The sequence below is a fragment of the Somniosus microcephalus genome, chromosome 6 (assembly GCF_052327205.1).
Source record: "Somniosus microcephalus isolate GS21.2 chromosome 6, FLI_Smic_1.0, whole genome shotgun sequence".
NCBI lineage: Eukaryota > Metazoa > Chordata > Chondrichthyes > Squaliformes > Somniosidae > Somniosus > Somniosus microcephalus.
Window position 1 is genome coordinate 84114668 of NC_140992.1, and position 14612 is coordinate 84129279.

A 14612-nucleotide genomic window follows, 5' to 3' on the forward strand; every position below is an offset into this window, starting at 1 on the left:
TTGGTGGGGTTGCAGCTAGTGGTTTCCTCATGATTGACTCGAGGGGCTTGTGGTCAGATTCCACAATGACTTGTCAGCCATAGACATACTGGTGGAAACGCTTACATCCAAACAGAATTGCATATAGCTCTTTCTCGATTTGAGCATAGTTGATTTCACTGTCTGTGAGAGATCTGGAAGCGTAGCCGATGGGCTTTCCTGCTTGCAGTAATACTGCGCCTAGTCCATACTTTGACGCATCCACTTGTAGTCTAAGCTCTTTGTTGGGGTCGAAGTAGGCAAGAACTGGTCCTGGTTCTCTGGTGATTAGGTCTTTCATTTTCTGAAATGCTGTGTCATGTTGTTTGTCCCACAGGAACTCATTGGATTGTTTGAGCAACTGACACATGGGTGCGTTGATTTCGGAGAGGCTCGGGGCAAACTTGACTAAGTAGTTAACCATGCCTAGTACTGTCTCTAGCTCTGCGCGGTTCTTCGATGGCTCCATCTTCTTGATGGCAGAGATTTTCTCTGGATCCGGCTTAATGCCATCAGTTGAGAGGCGATGCCCGAGATAACTGATCTCGGTGGATCCGATTATGCTTTTCTCAGGGTTGAGCCGGATACCTTTCTCCCGTGATCTTTGTAGCATCGCACGGAGGTTCCTGTCATGTTCCTCTCTATTCCTGCCATAGATGAGGATGTCGTCTATGATTGCAACTACTCCGTCGAGGCCTTCATAGGTTTTGTCGATCTTCCACTGGAATTCATCCTGAGCTGAGATAAGACCAAATGGTAAATGCAGAAATCGGTAGCGTCCAAATGGTGTGTTGAACGTTGTTAGCTTAGATGACTCTTCCGTGAGCTTGATAGTCCAGTATCCTGATCGTGCGTCCATTACACTGAAGTAACGTGCTCCCACTAGCTTGGGTGTGATGTCATCTAGCATTGGTAGAGGGTAGTGAGGGTGTTTGATAGCCTTGTTCAAATCTCTGGGGTCGAGACTCTGAGCTTGCCTGTACGTGGTTTCTCAACCACTACTAACGCGTTGACCCACTCTGTCGGTTCTGTTTCCCGGACGATGATTTCTGTATTCTCCATGCTCTGCAGCTCCTCCTTCAGGCGACTATGTAGAGCAAGGGGTATCCTTCTCGGTGGGCAAACCACAGGGGTTGCTGCTGGGTCAAGCTGGGTCACCTGGGAATAGTCCGATTCCTTTTGAAAACGTCAGCAAACTCCTCCGTGACTGTCTGCTTCTCAACTGGTGCTGTCAATGATAGCACTAGCTTGACGATGTCCATGTCTAAACATGCCTATAGACCTAGCACTGGAGGTGCTCGAGTGTCAACAATGTAAAAGTCCAACATCATGTCGCTTTCTTTGTACTTGCATTTCATCACGCATGTGCCTTTTACAATGAGCTGCTCACCCCCATAGCTGGTCAGTCTGCATGAGGTGGGCTGTAGCTCACACTCATCCTTCAAGCTGTGATACTCACTTAGAGGAATTACGTTAACCTGAGCTCTAGTGTCTAGTTTAAACTTAAGCTCTTTGCCCTGTTTTCCTATCTCAATATCTGCAAAGGCTTGCTCAGTCTCTGAAATCTGTTTTTTGTGTGACGCAGAATCAATAAACAGTTCCTTTGCATTTGGCTCTCTATCTGGCATTTGGCTGTCACTCACTGTGTGTACTGCTTTCCAAAAACAGTTCTGCAAACTTTAGCAAAGTGGTTCCGTTTACCACATTGCCTTCCTTTGGTGGGGCATTGCTCCTTTTCCCCGTGCATCTTGTTTCCACAATATCCACAGTTTTTGAAGCATTTTATGTCTGTGTCGCTCATTTTTAGAACTCTCTCTGTTCTTTCTGTTCTGAAACACGCTCTCTGGGTGGTGTTCTTTGGTGTGTGTCTATTAACTGCGTGCACTGTCTGTTTACGCAGGCTGCTCGTGGCGCCGGTTATGGTTTTCAACTGTGCTTGGGCTATCTCGTGCGATCTAGCTATGTCCATAGCTTTGTCCAGCGTTAGCCCGGACCCAACATTCAAAAGTTTCTCTCTCACTTTAGCTGAATGTATTCCAAACACGATGCGGTCTCTGACCATCTCATCTTTATCTGCATATTCACAGTCTTTTACCAGCAGTTTTAACTCAGTCACGAACTGTTCAAACGACTCACTAGCGCCTTGTACTTGCTCCTGAAACTTGTACCTAGCGAATATCGTATTTGTCTTGGGCATCACATATGATTCAGAATGGTCAAAATAACTTTTCAGTACTTTTGCTTCATCCACGGTGAGAGACCATGTGTTAAAAATGTCTCTCCCTTTTTCTCCGATCCACAGGAGTAGGTAGCTGCATCTTTCTTCCTCCCCTTTGCTTTTCAACGGACCCGAGAACATCAACTGCACGTGTTGCTTGAACTTGCGCCATTCTCCAGCTAAGTTCAAAGATTCCCAATTCATTTGAGGTAAGGGAGCTCCAACGATGTCCATATCAAATCCCTGTTCTGACACCATGTCTTGTTTTGCACACTTTGTACAAAAATAATAAATTACAGGACAACGGAGTATTACAGTTTAACTCTTTTAATAAGCAATAGGTCTGATCTTACTCATACAGCACAGTGGGGAAAAGATGGCATTAGGACCCCTAGCCTGGGTCTTCAAAACAATAGCAGTCCTTACAGATGCCTGCAGGCCAATGACAACTCAGCATGTGATCACATGTGAATATAATAGGTATTCCTTACAGATGCCTGCGGGCCAATGATAATTCAATATGCAAATGTTACACTATGTAGCATTTGTTGAGGCATTGACTCACCCTGACCACCCGAGTGAGGTCGTTAAATTTCTTCCTGCACTGTGTATGGGTCCTGGGAACCACAGCACTGCCTGAGACCTGATGGGCAAACTCCCTCCACATGGCACAGAAAATTTGTGGCGAGGGCCTCCTGCCACTTGCTGGGTAGAGCACCGCCCTCCGTCTCTCCACAGTGGAAACCAACTCCTCCACTGCTTGTTCTGAAAATCTGCGAGCTCTCTTCCTGGGGCGAGGATCTACCATAAGTACAGCTAGTTGAGTCGTCCGGCTTCTTGGACTTGGCCTGCTCCTGCTTGCTGACACAGGTTCACAGGCTAAACTTCAATAGTAATTAATTTCATGTGAAGAGCTTTGAGACATTTATTAGACGTGATAAGTTGTTATATAAATGTAAGTTCTTTTTTTAAAAACATTTTGGAATTCTCCTCACAAGAAAGCAATTAACAGTTGAACCAATGAAGTGCCAAGATGATACTACAGTTTCTTCTTTATCGAAAAATAAAATTCCACAAAAAGGGCAAAAATAGTTCAAAAAGCGCCTAACCTTACTTGATGTTTCAAACTTCAATGGACATATTTTGAAATTCCAAAATTCTTACCTTAAGAAATATGTACTCATAAAATAATGCCATCCTTATTGCTTATGTGTTCCCATTCAAGGATACGGTCTCAAATTCTGCAAGAATTATGTCACTCAAGTTTACCAAATGTAACACTTCACAAGTGACTAGCACTTGAAAATAGCAATAAGCTAACACAAAATAATTTTAGCACACATAAAAAATTACTATTTATTGCATAAATAGAATAGACTTCCTGAATCAGTAATTTATGGAAAATTATGTAACTCAAGTCACCAGCAAACATAACTTACTCATGTCATGTACAGAGCTCTGGTTAGGCCCTGTGTGCAGTACTGTATTCAGTTCTGGGCACCGCACCTCAGGAAGGATATATTGGCCTTGAAGGGTGTGCACCGCAGATTCACCAGAATGATACCAGGCTAAAAGAGTTAAATTATGAGGACAGATTGCATAGACTAGGCTGTTGTTCTCTTGAATATAGAAGATTAAGAGATGATCTAATTGAGGCGTTTAAGAAGATCATAGAGTAGGTAGAGAGCAACTATTTCCTCTGGTGGGAGCGTCCAGAACAAAGCTTAAAATTAGAGCCAGGCTGTTCAGGGGCAATGTCAGAAAGCACTCCTTCACACAAAGGGTAACAACAACAACAACAACTTGTATTTATATAACGCCTTTAACATAGTAAAACATCCCAAGGTGCTTCACAGGAGCATTATAAAACAACATTTGATACCGAGCCACATAAGGACAAATTAGGGCAGAGAGTGTATTAAAGGAGGAAAGAGAGGTGGAGAGGTTTAGGGAGGAAATTCCAGAGCTTAGGGCCTTGGTAGCTGAAGGCACGGCCACCAATGATTGAGCAATTAAAATCAGGGATGCTCGAGGCCAGAGTTAGAGGAGCGCAGATATCTTGGAGGGTTGTAGGGCAGGAGGAGATTACAGAGATGGGGGGATGGGGGACGGGGGGCGAGGCCATGGAGGGATTTGAAAACAAGGATGAGAATTTTAAAATTGAGGCGTTGCTTAACCAGGAGCCAATGTAGGTCAGTGAGCACAGGGGTGATGGGTGAATGGGACTTGGTGTGAGTTAGGACATGGGCAGCAGAGTTTTGGATGACCTCAAGTTTATGTAGGGTAGAATGTGGGAGGCCAACCAGGAGTGCATTGGAATAGTCAAGTCTAGAGGTAACAAAGTCATGGATGAGGTTTCAGCAGCAGATGAGCTGAGGCAGGGGCGGAGCCGGGAGGTGGAAACAGGTGGACTTAGTTATGCCACGGATATGTGGTCGGAAGCTCATTTCACGGTCAACTATGACACCAAGGTTGCAAACAGTCTGGATCAGCCTCAGACAGATGCTAGGGAGAGGGATGGAGTTGGTGGCTAGGGAACGGAGTTTTTTGCGAGGAACGAAGACAATGGCTTCGGTCTTCCCAATACTTAGTTGGAGGAAATTTCTGCTCATCCAGTACTGGATAGTGGACAAGCAGTCTGACAATTTAGAGACAGTGGAGGGCTCGAGAGAAGTTATGGTGAGGTAGAGCTGGGTGTCGTCAGCGTACATGTGGAAACTGACGCTGCGTTTTTGGGTGATGTTGACGAGGGGCAGCATGTAAATGAGGAGTAGGATCCTCATGGGACATCAGAGGTAACAATACAGGAACGGGAAGCCATTGCAGGTGGTTCTCTGGCTACGATTCGATAGATAAGAATGGAACCAGGCGAGTGCAGTCCCACCCAGCTGGACGATGGTGGAGAGTCATTGGAGGAGGATGGAGTGGTCAACCGTGTCAAAGGCTGCAGACAGGTCGAGAAGGACGAGGAGGGATAGTTTAGCTTTGTCACAGTCACATAGGATGTCATTTGTAACTTTGATAAGAGCCGTTTCGGTACTGTGGCAGGGGTGGAAACCTGATTGGAGAGATTCAAACATGGAGTTCCAGGAAAGATGGGTGTAGTGTATGTGCCTTTAAGACAGAACTACTATTACAGCTCCTGTATACTGTAGTACCGGCAGTGACCACACCTGTATATAAGCCTTGCGCATGCCTCTGTACCCCCAGTCTTGAGACTACCCTCCTCCAGTAAATACCTGTTTATCGTTAAGTTACAGCATCCGTGTGGTTATTGAAAAACAGCATACTCTCAGAATCACGGATCTAACAGTGGCGACGAATGCCGATTCGAATCTACCTGCAACTCTGCATTTCCCTTCGAGGATTCGCTCCGGGAGGGTGGTGTAACAAAAAAAAAAGAAAACAAAAAAAAGTCGAGGCCAGGAACACGGGCGTCGACCACGAGCAACCGCCCAGTCGTCCGGCAGAGAGTGAACATCGCAGGGGAGGCTGTGGAGAGCCGGGCTTGGTTCCCCAGCCACGACGATCAGCAAGAGACTGACGACAGGTCCAGCGCAGACCCTTCCCGGACAGCAGCGGCTGGAGCCAACCGACGGCAGAGAGAAAGCCGAGCAGCGTTGACAGGGTAAGACAGAGGGTGAAGCGCACAGGGCGCAGCCGGGGGTTGAAAACCGAGCGGCGTCGAGAAAAAAAAAACAAAAAGCAAACCGGAGAGAGAAAGGGACTACAAGCGGCTATTTTCACATATACCCTTGAAAGCTACAGAGATTGTCTTGAAGACGTATACGGGGCAAAAAGTCTACCCCAAAGGAAAAATAAGGGTGAAAGTGATATATAAAGGCCAGGAAATACCTAAAATGGATATATATGTATTGCCAGATGGAGGACCACCACTGCGAGGACGTGAATGGATCCGGAAGATACAATTAGATTGGCATTCCATACAGGTACTGAAGGTTGAGGCCAAAAAGGATGACGACGTCACACCTGGACGACTGTCAAAAATGCTAACTGACGCAAAAGAAGTGTTCCAGGAGGGTCTAGGAACACTAAAAGGCATAACAGCAATGATTAAAATAGAGGAAAGTGCAAGCCCAAAGTTTTTTAAGGCCAGACCAGGGCCTTATGCGATCAGACCAGCTGTCGAAGCAGAGCTGGAAGGGTTGGAACGTTCAGGAGTACTGTCCAAAGTGGACTGGAGCGAGGGGGCTACACCCATCGTTCCTGTAATGAAGAGGTCGTTGAGTAATACGCCTGGGGAACCAAAGAAGGTTCGCATCTGTGGGGATTTTAAGGTGATAGTGAACCCAGTCCTTCACACGGTACAATATCTGCTTCCACGAATTGAGGATATTTTTGCCTCGCTATCTGGAGGTAAACGCTTCACCAAAATTGATCTAGCCCAGGCGTACTTGCAAATGGAGATAGAAGAAGCTTCGAAACAATACCTTACGATTAACACTCATAAAGGTCTCTATCAATACAACCGGCTGGTGTTCGGGGTAGCCTCGGCTCCGGCTATCTGGCAAAGGGCAATGGATCAAGTCCTGCAAGGGATTCCAGGGACCCAGTGTTATTTGGACGACATCTTGGTCACGGGCGAAAATGACAGTGATCACCTCGCCAACTTGGAGAAGGTGCTCACCAGATTAAAGGAGTATGGGCTACGAGCTAATCGCCACAAGTGCGAGTTTTTCCAGAAACAGATCTCGTATTGTGGCCACGTCATCGATGAAGAGGGGTTACATAAGTCCCCTGAAAAGATTGAGGCAGTAGTCAAGGCTCCAGCACCGGAAAATGTGTCACAACTGAGGTCGTTCCTCGGGCTGGTAAACTACTACCACAAGTTCTTACCAAATTTGTCCACGGTATTACACCCACTGAACATCCTACTGCAAACAGGGGTACCATGGAAGTGGGATGACGAACGTAGACGAGCTTTCCAGAAGTGTAAAGAATTGATCACATCAAAAGAGGTGTTGGCCCATTTCAACCCAGCGCTACCAATTCGTTTGGCATGTGATGCATCACCCTATGGTATTGGAGCGGTGCTGTCGCCTCTCCAACCCGTCTGGGAATTTGTGCGACACTCATGAAGGTCTTTGCGTCTCAGTCACTAACCTCAGCCGAGCGCAACTACGCCCAGATTAACAGGGAGGCCCTCAGCCTAGTATGGGGAGTAAAAAAATTCAACCACTATCTGCATGGGCAGAAGTTCACCTTGCTGACTGACCACCAACCACTTGTCTCCATCTTTAATCCTAAGAAGGGCGTTCCAGTGATGACTGCACAACGGTTACAAAGATGGTCCCTGTTTCTAGGGGTGAATCAATATGAAATAGAATATAAAGGCATGAAACAGCATGGGAACGCTGATGGGCTATCACGCCTGCCACTGCCTACTGTGGAGGAAGCACCAGCAGTGGACCCTATCGAGATATTTTATTCGTCAATAATTGAACGATTGCCAGTAACGAATGCGGATATAGAGAAGGAGACCCGCAATGATCCGACGCTGTCTCGGGTATATGATTTGACGGTGAGGGGATGGCCAACACATGGCGACTCACTGTTGCCAGCATTCTCATCCAGAAGAGAACAGCTGTCAGTATGCCAGGGGACAGTGATGTGTGGATCCAGAGTGGTGATTCCACCCAAGTTAAGGGAGAGAGTGCTAAATGAGCTACATGAAGGTCATCTGGGGGGAGTGAAAATGAAAAGCCTTGCTAGGGCTTATGTGTGGTGGCCGGGAATCGATCAACAAATCAAAGACCTAACTAAGAGCTGCTTAGGATGCCAGAAGGTCCAAAATGCACCACCACATGCCCCTCTACACCCATGGGAGTGGCCCTCCTCTCCATGGCAACGGGTGCATATTGATTTCGCTGGTCCATTCATGGACTCAATGTTCTTAATAGCAGTGGATGCTCATTCGAAGTGGCCTGAGGTGATAAAAATGTCCTCAACCACTACAGAGAAAACGATTGCAGTCCTACGGACCATATTTGCCAGCAACGGTTTGCCAGAGCAGGTTTGCTCTGATAATGGACCACAGTTTGTGTCCGAAGAGTTTCAAAAATTTATGAGAAGGAATGGGGTAAGGCATTACACATCCGCCCCGTATCATCCAGCCACAAATGGATTGGCTGAGAGGTTCGTACAAACCTTTAAGAAAGCGATAAAGGCCATGTGCAACGAGGAAATTCCACTACAGCATAAGATGGACAATTTCTTATTAGCCTACCGAAACGCAACACATGCAGTTACCAACCAGACCCCAGCCATGATGTTCTTTAACCGAAGGTTGCGATCTCGTCTGGACTTGCTCAGACCAAATGTGCGAAGAAATGTTGAGGACAAACAATTCCAGCACATCAATGAGAAGCCGACAAGGAGCTTCAATGTAGGACAACCAGTCTTGGCCCGTGACTATCGAACAGAGAAATGGCAACCCGGAACGATATGCACAAGGCAGGGGCCATTAATGTACACAGTGGATGTCGGGGAGAACATTGTGAGACGCCACGTCGATCAGATCTTAGCATCACAGGAACGTGTCAACCCCATGTCTCGAGTACCTGGGGATGAACCCGACATACCGGTAGCATCTACCTCAGAACCAGTAGCAATGGAACCCGATGAACTACCCGATGAAAAGGGGTCAGAATCGCCTCTGCACCAAGAACAAGAACCTCCGGAAAGGCGCTATCCCGAAAGGGTCAGGAAGCCGCCCCAAAGACTGAATCTATAAATGGACTATTGTTGTTTAATGTACATGCTAAAGTGTTAATTGTTATTTGAATATTAGGGGTACTACTAATCTAAAAGGGGAGGAATTGTAGTGTATGTGCCTTTAAGACAGAACTACTTTTACAGCTCCTGTATACTGTAGTACCGGCAGTGACCACACCTGTATATAAGCCTTGCGCATGCCTCTGTACCCCCAGTCTTGAGACTACCCTCCTCCAGTAAATACCTGTTTATCGTTAAGTTACAGCATCCGTGTGGTTATTGAAAAACAGCATACTCTCAGAATCACGGATCTAACAATGGGCACGGATTTGGGAGGCAACAACACGATCAAGAACTTTGGAGAGGAAAGGGAGGTTGAGATGGGGCAGTAGTTTGCAAGGATGGAGGGGTCAAGGATAGTGGAAATCTGAACACTCTCCCCAAAAAGCTTTGGAGGCTAGGTCAATTGAAATTTCAAAAGTGAGATTGATAGGCTTTTGTTAGTCAAGGCTATTAAGGGTCATGGAATCAAGGAGTGAAGATACAGATCTGCCATGATCTAACTGAATGGTGGAGCAGGCTCGAGGGGCTGAATGGCCTACTCCTGTTCCTAAGTTCCTATGGGGGAAAAATTGGGTTGCGCCCCCTTTGGGGCGCTAACTTTGCCAGCTCAAAAAGGTTAGCACCCCCTCGCTGGAAATTGAGTGGAAGCACTCGCCCTCCCTCTTGAGGCGCAACCATTCAATATCGCGGCGCTACGTGCAACAGCGCCACGCACGTCGGCACATAGTGCCATGGTACTCCCCTGATTAAAGGGGTGGGGCCTAGCGCAGCGCACACCGGGGCCCTGCTGGACCACCGGAGAGTAGGGTGCCGGCAAAAGAGCCCAGCACACAAGAGAAGTGCAGGGCTGACTGATCACGGCCGGCACCCCGCAGGAGGAGGCGAAAGGGGGCAAATGCTGGCAGGCGGCCCAAAAAATATGGCCGCCCAGCACCTGCCCTTTAATTTGCGCCACCGTGGCTGCAAACACACCACCCTGACCCTGTCGGACATAGCGTCCAGTGGTAGCTCAGGGGGCATGAGTGAAGTTTGCGGCTGGGGCGCGAGTGGGGCACTGCGCATGGTGATGATGTCATCGCCGGAGGTGCAGCACCACAGGGTGCTACAGGCTACCGCTGCCGCTAACCTGCCGTGGGAGGCATTAGTGGTGCCGCCACTGGGTGCTAGGTGCTTTGCACCCCTATGTCTGTGGTGTACGTAACTGATACAGCCAGTGCTCTGGTTTATTTTTCAGAAAACACTGGTCCCAACAGGTAATCGCTATACATGAGGATTGAGATAAATGTGAGAGCAAAGTATTAGATATTTATAAATGTTAACTCAGTCCCAACATATCTTACAGCCTTGGAACATATGTAGGGTGTATTATTAAGAGCCTGAAAATCTGAGTCTGGACTACTACGGGTCCTCCTTCCCTCGCATCATCATTGGTGGCAGAGCTTTCAGTGGTCATAGCCCTGCATTCTGGAGTTCTCTTTCTAAATCCCTCAAACTTACTTCATTTGTTCTCACTTTCAAAAACCTTCTCAGACTGATCTTTTCAATCCGGCATTTAGTCAATTTCACTAACTCTTTTCCAGTTCCTGCTAGCTGTCTGATGCACTGATATCCTGTATCACAGAAACATAACTGATGGTCTTGTCATCAATAGTCACAGATGCCTAGGCACCACATGGGGCTGGTTCAGCATGTGAAGCACTTTCCATTCAGGGTGGACTCTGGTTTTCTGTAGTCTCTTCGCTACTTTATCTCAGTGCCCTCGCTATCCCATGTGCTCGATTTGTTTGATTCAGGTCACTTTACACACAATTCTGTTCCTTCCACCCATAGACAGACACTTTTCCCAGTATGAATTTAGATAAAAATCCTCCAATTGTTAATGTGCAATACTTCTTTTTACCCTAAACAGCAATTTTAGGAGTTTGGGTAAAGTTTAGAGACCACTCCCTAACACACATATGCAATACACACAGCAGTATTATATTTTTCCTTATTTTCAATATTTTTTTTCACTATCAATTTTTATTTTGTATTTATATGTACAGCATTAAAAATCAGATGACTGACATTTATGTTACTGCTCCTTAAAAGAGGTGTCCTCAACCTGATTTTTACAATTCATTGAAACCATTTGACTTGCATATAAATCCAAATAACCAGAAACTGTGCATCAATCCTATTAGTGCTTGCATACAGGATGCCCAGAATTTGCATTGTCGGCAACAGTGAAAGAAATGAGTATAAATTGTAACTATGACACTAAAAAGTGCATTATGAACTGATTTTGCATATAGCCAAATATAAGCATCTACCTTGGCACTGAGGTCAATGCCAAGCTAATTGATGGGAATTATTTGTTGTTTCTGTGATTCAGCTGCTGGAGCTATTTTTTGTGACTCTCCAGAAGGGAAGTCTCATCCTGGTTACAAACCATCCAAAAAATAACATGAAAAACTCTTGTGTGGGTGCAGTGCTACTGACACATTCTCCATCCGACAGAGTCCAACTAATGAGAGAAAGAGATATACAGACAGAATACAAAGAGAGAGAGGCAGACAGAGATAATGTCAACAGTGTAGGCAGTATTATGAAACAAAAGTATAAAAATAGAATACACAAACCACAAGTAAGAAAGACAAAATAAAGAGACAAACAGAACCAAAGGAAGGGATCAATCGCTGATATCTAGCAAACAGACAGAAGTAATACTGTAAGGATTCAGGCTCTGAAAAGAGAAAACGCCATTTTGGTAGCAGTTCCAGGTCTAAGTCAGGCAGGCCCACTTGTTTGTGCAGTAACTGACTGCAAAAGTATCCCAAATGTGTTCTGGTTTTGTTTGCCTCTGTTAGGTTGCACCCTTCTATTGGCAGCCCACTGCTAAATACCATTGCAATATTGCCATGGTAGTTATATGGCTCCCGATCAGCTGCTGCCTCCACTGTGCTCAGTTCCTACACTCCTTTCATTCATTACTTGCTAAGTCTTTGTTACATGAGTTCCCCCAGAGATGCGCATTTTGTTTCCATAGTGACTGTGCTGTTTTCACCCCAATCTGTATGCAGAGCTTTCTGTGTAATTCCTCCAAGAGTTGTGCAAGACCACTGTTATTAATTCCTTTCAGTTGGCTATATTAGTATAATGTTTAAAATGGTAATAAAAATACATATCTAACTTAGCCAAAGCTGATTCACAGCAGTGTCCTGTGTGCTGAGATCTTAAAATCTACATCACAAATGTAAATATTTTTTCAATGGCTAAAAGATTTTAGAAGAAATTTAGAATCAAATTTTAAAATGGTGCATCATAACAACCAATAAGATGACTAGATCATAACATATCTTTTAGCTGCTACCAAACTTACAAGCTTGCCTGAGCTCAGCATAAACTGCCAGCCATTATTGTAGATGCTTAAAGAGACAGACTGTTCTGATAATCTTTTAAATCTTTTTGGCGTGTTTTATTTTTCAGAATATAAGATTTTGGGGATAAAATAAAAATGCAAAAAATACACAAAAGATTAATAAACCATAAAATGGAAAGAACAAAGGAAGGAAGTATCCCTTTTAGAGATAGAAGGAAATCAAAATATATCGACTGCTAGAAAATGATCAACTGATGGCAGATAATACAGAAATACACACAGACCAAAATATAACATAAGATTGGCATAAATGAAAAATACAAAAACACAAAGATAACAAAATAGATGATTAACTTAACAGACACTTAAGAAAATTCAAACAAGAATAGGAAATCTAGAGTGAACAAAAAAAGGAAATAATGTGTCATTGAAGAAATAATAATTTTAAAAAACTTTAAAATTGTCTGCGTTTATATGCTCGACTTTCAGTTTTGCAACACTCAAAAGGTACAATTAATCCATTTGTTTTTGAAATTCCTCTTGCTATTCAGACTGGAGCAAGTTTTTCCTATGCCATTACAGTTGGTCGCAAGCATATATGCCAAATAGCATATCTGGCAGATGTCTTTTAACATATGTAAATGTAATGTTGTGCACATAGATAAGGACATTGCTCAAGGCTGTTGAGTAGAAGTACATGGGTATTATAGAGCACGAGCCATTGAAGGCCCATTACCAGTGCCACAAAGCTAATTGCAAAAGCAAACAGTATCTGGATGTACTGCCAGGATGATTAAATGCAAAATAAGGAACACTATTCTGTCTTTCTATAAGGCCTTCGTCAGGCCTCACATAGAATACTGTATCCAGTTTTGGTCCCCTAACACAGTGAGGGCCCAGAAAAGGTTCAGAGAAGGCCATCTAGACATCAATCTCAAAGCGGTTGACGCAATGTAAAGCATATCCAAAATGCATTTTGGGGAGGGCTAACAAGGCAAGGGATTATACACAATAAATGGTAGGATACTGAGAAGTGTAGAGGTGTAGAAGTGTAGAGGAACAGAGGGACCTTGGAGTGCATTGCACATTCTCCCCGTGTTTGCGTGGGTTTCCTCCGGGTGCTCCGGTTTCCTCCCACAGTCCAAAGATGTGCGGGTTAGGTTGATTGGCCATGATAAAAACTGGCCCTTAGTGTTAGGGAGGATTAAATACGTGGGGTTACGGGGATAGGGCTTGGGTGGGATGGCTGTCGGTGTAGGGACCGGGTGCTAGGGTTTGGATGATCAGTCATGATCTCGTTGAATGGCGGAGCAGGCTCAAAGGGCCGAATGGCCTACTCCTGCTCCTATCTTCTATGTTTCTATGTTTCTATGTTTCTATCCCTGAAGGTAGCAGGCCAGGTAGATAACGTGGTTAAGAAGGCATACGAGATACTTTCCTTTATTAGCCAAGGCATAGAATATAAGAGCAGGGAGGTTATGCTAGAACTGTATAAAACACTAGTTAGGCCACAGCTAGAGTACTGCGTACAGTTCTAATCACCACATTACAGGAAAGATGTGATTGCACTAGAGAGGGTACAGAGCAGATTTACGAGGGTGTTGGCAGAACTGGACAAGTTTAGCAATGAGGAAAGATTGGATAGGCTGGGGTTCTTTTCTTTGGAACAGAGGAGGCTCAGGGGAGATTTAATTGAGGTGTATAAAATTATGAGGGGCCTAGATAGAGTGGATAGGAAGGACCTATTTCCCTTAGCAGAGAGGTCAATAACCAGGGGACATAGATTTAAAGTAATTGGTAGGATTAGAGGGGAGTTGAGGAGAATTTTTTTCATCCAGAGGGTAGTGGAGGTCTGGAACTCACTGCCTGAAAGGGTGGTAGAGGCAGAAACCATCATCACATTTAAAAAGTACTTGGATATACACTTGAAGTGCTGTAACCTACAAGGATACGGACCAAGAACTGGAAAGTGCGATTAGGCTGGATAGCTCTTTTTCGGCTGGCACAGACACGATGATCTGAATGGCCTCCTTCTGTGCTTCTATGATTCTATCCTATATCGGTTGTAAGAGAATTATGGATATTCCATTGTTATTAATTACATAGGATTACATAGGATATACAGCACAGAAACAGACCATTCGGCCCAACCAGTCCATGCCGGCGTTTATGCTCCACTCGAGCCTCCTCCCATCTTTCCTCAACTAACACTATCAG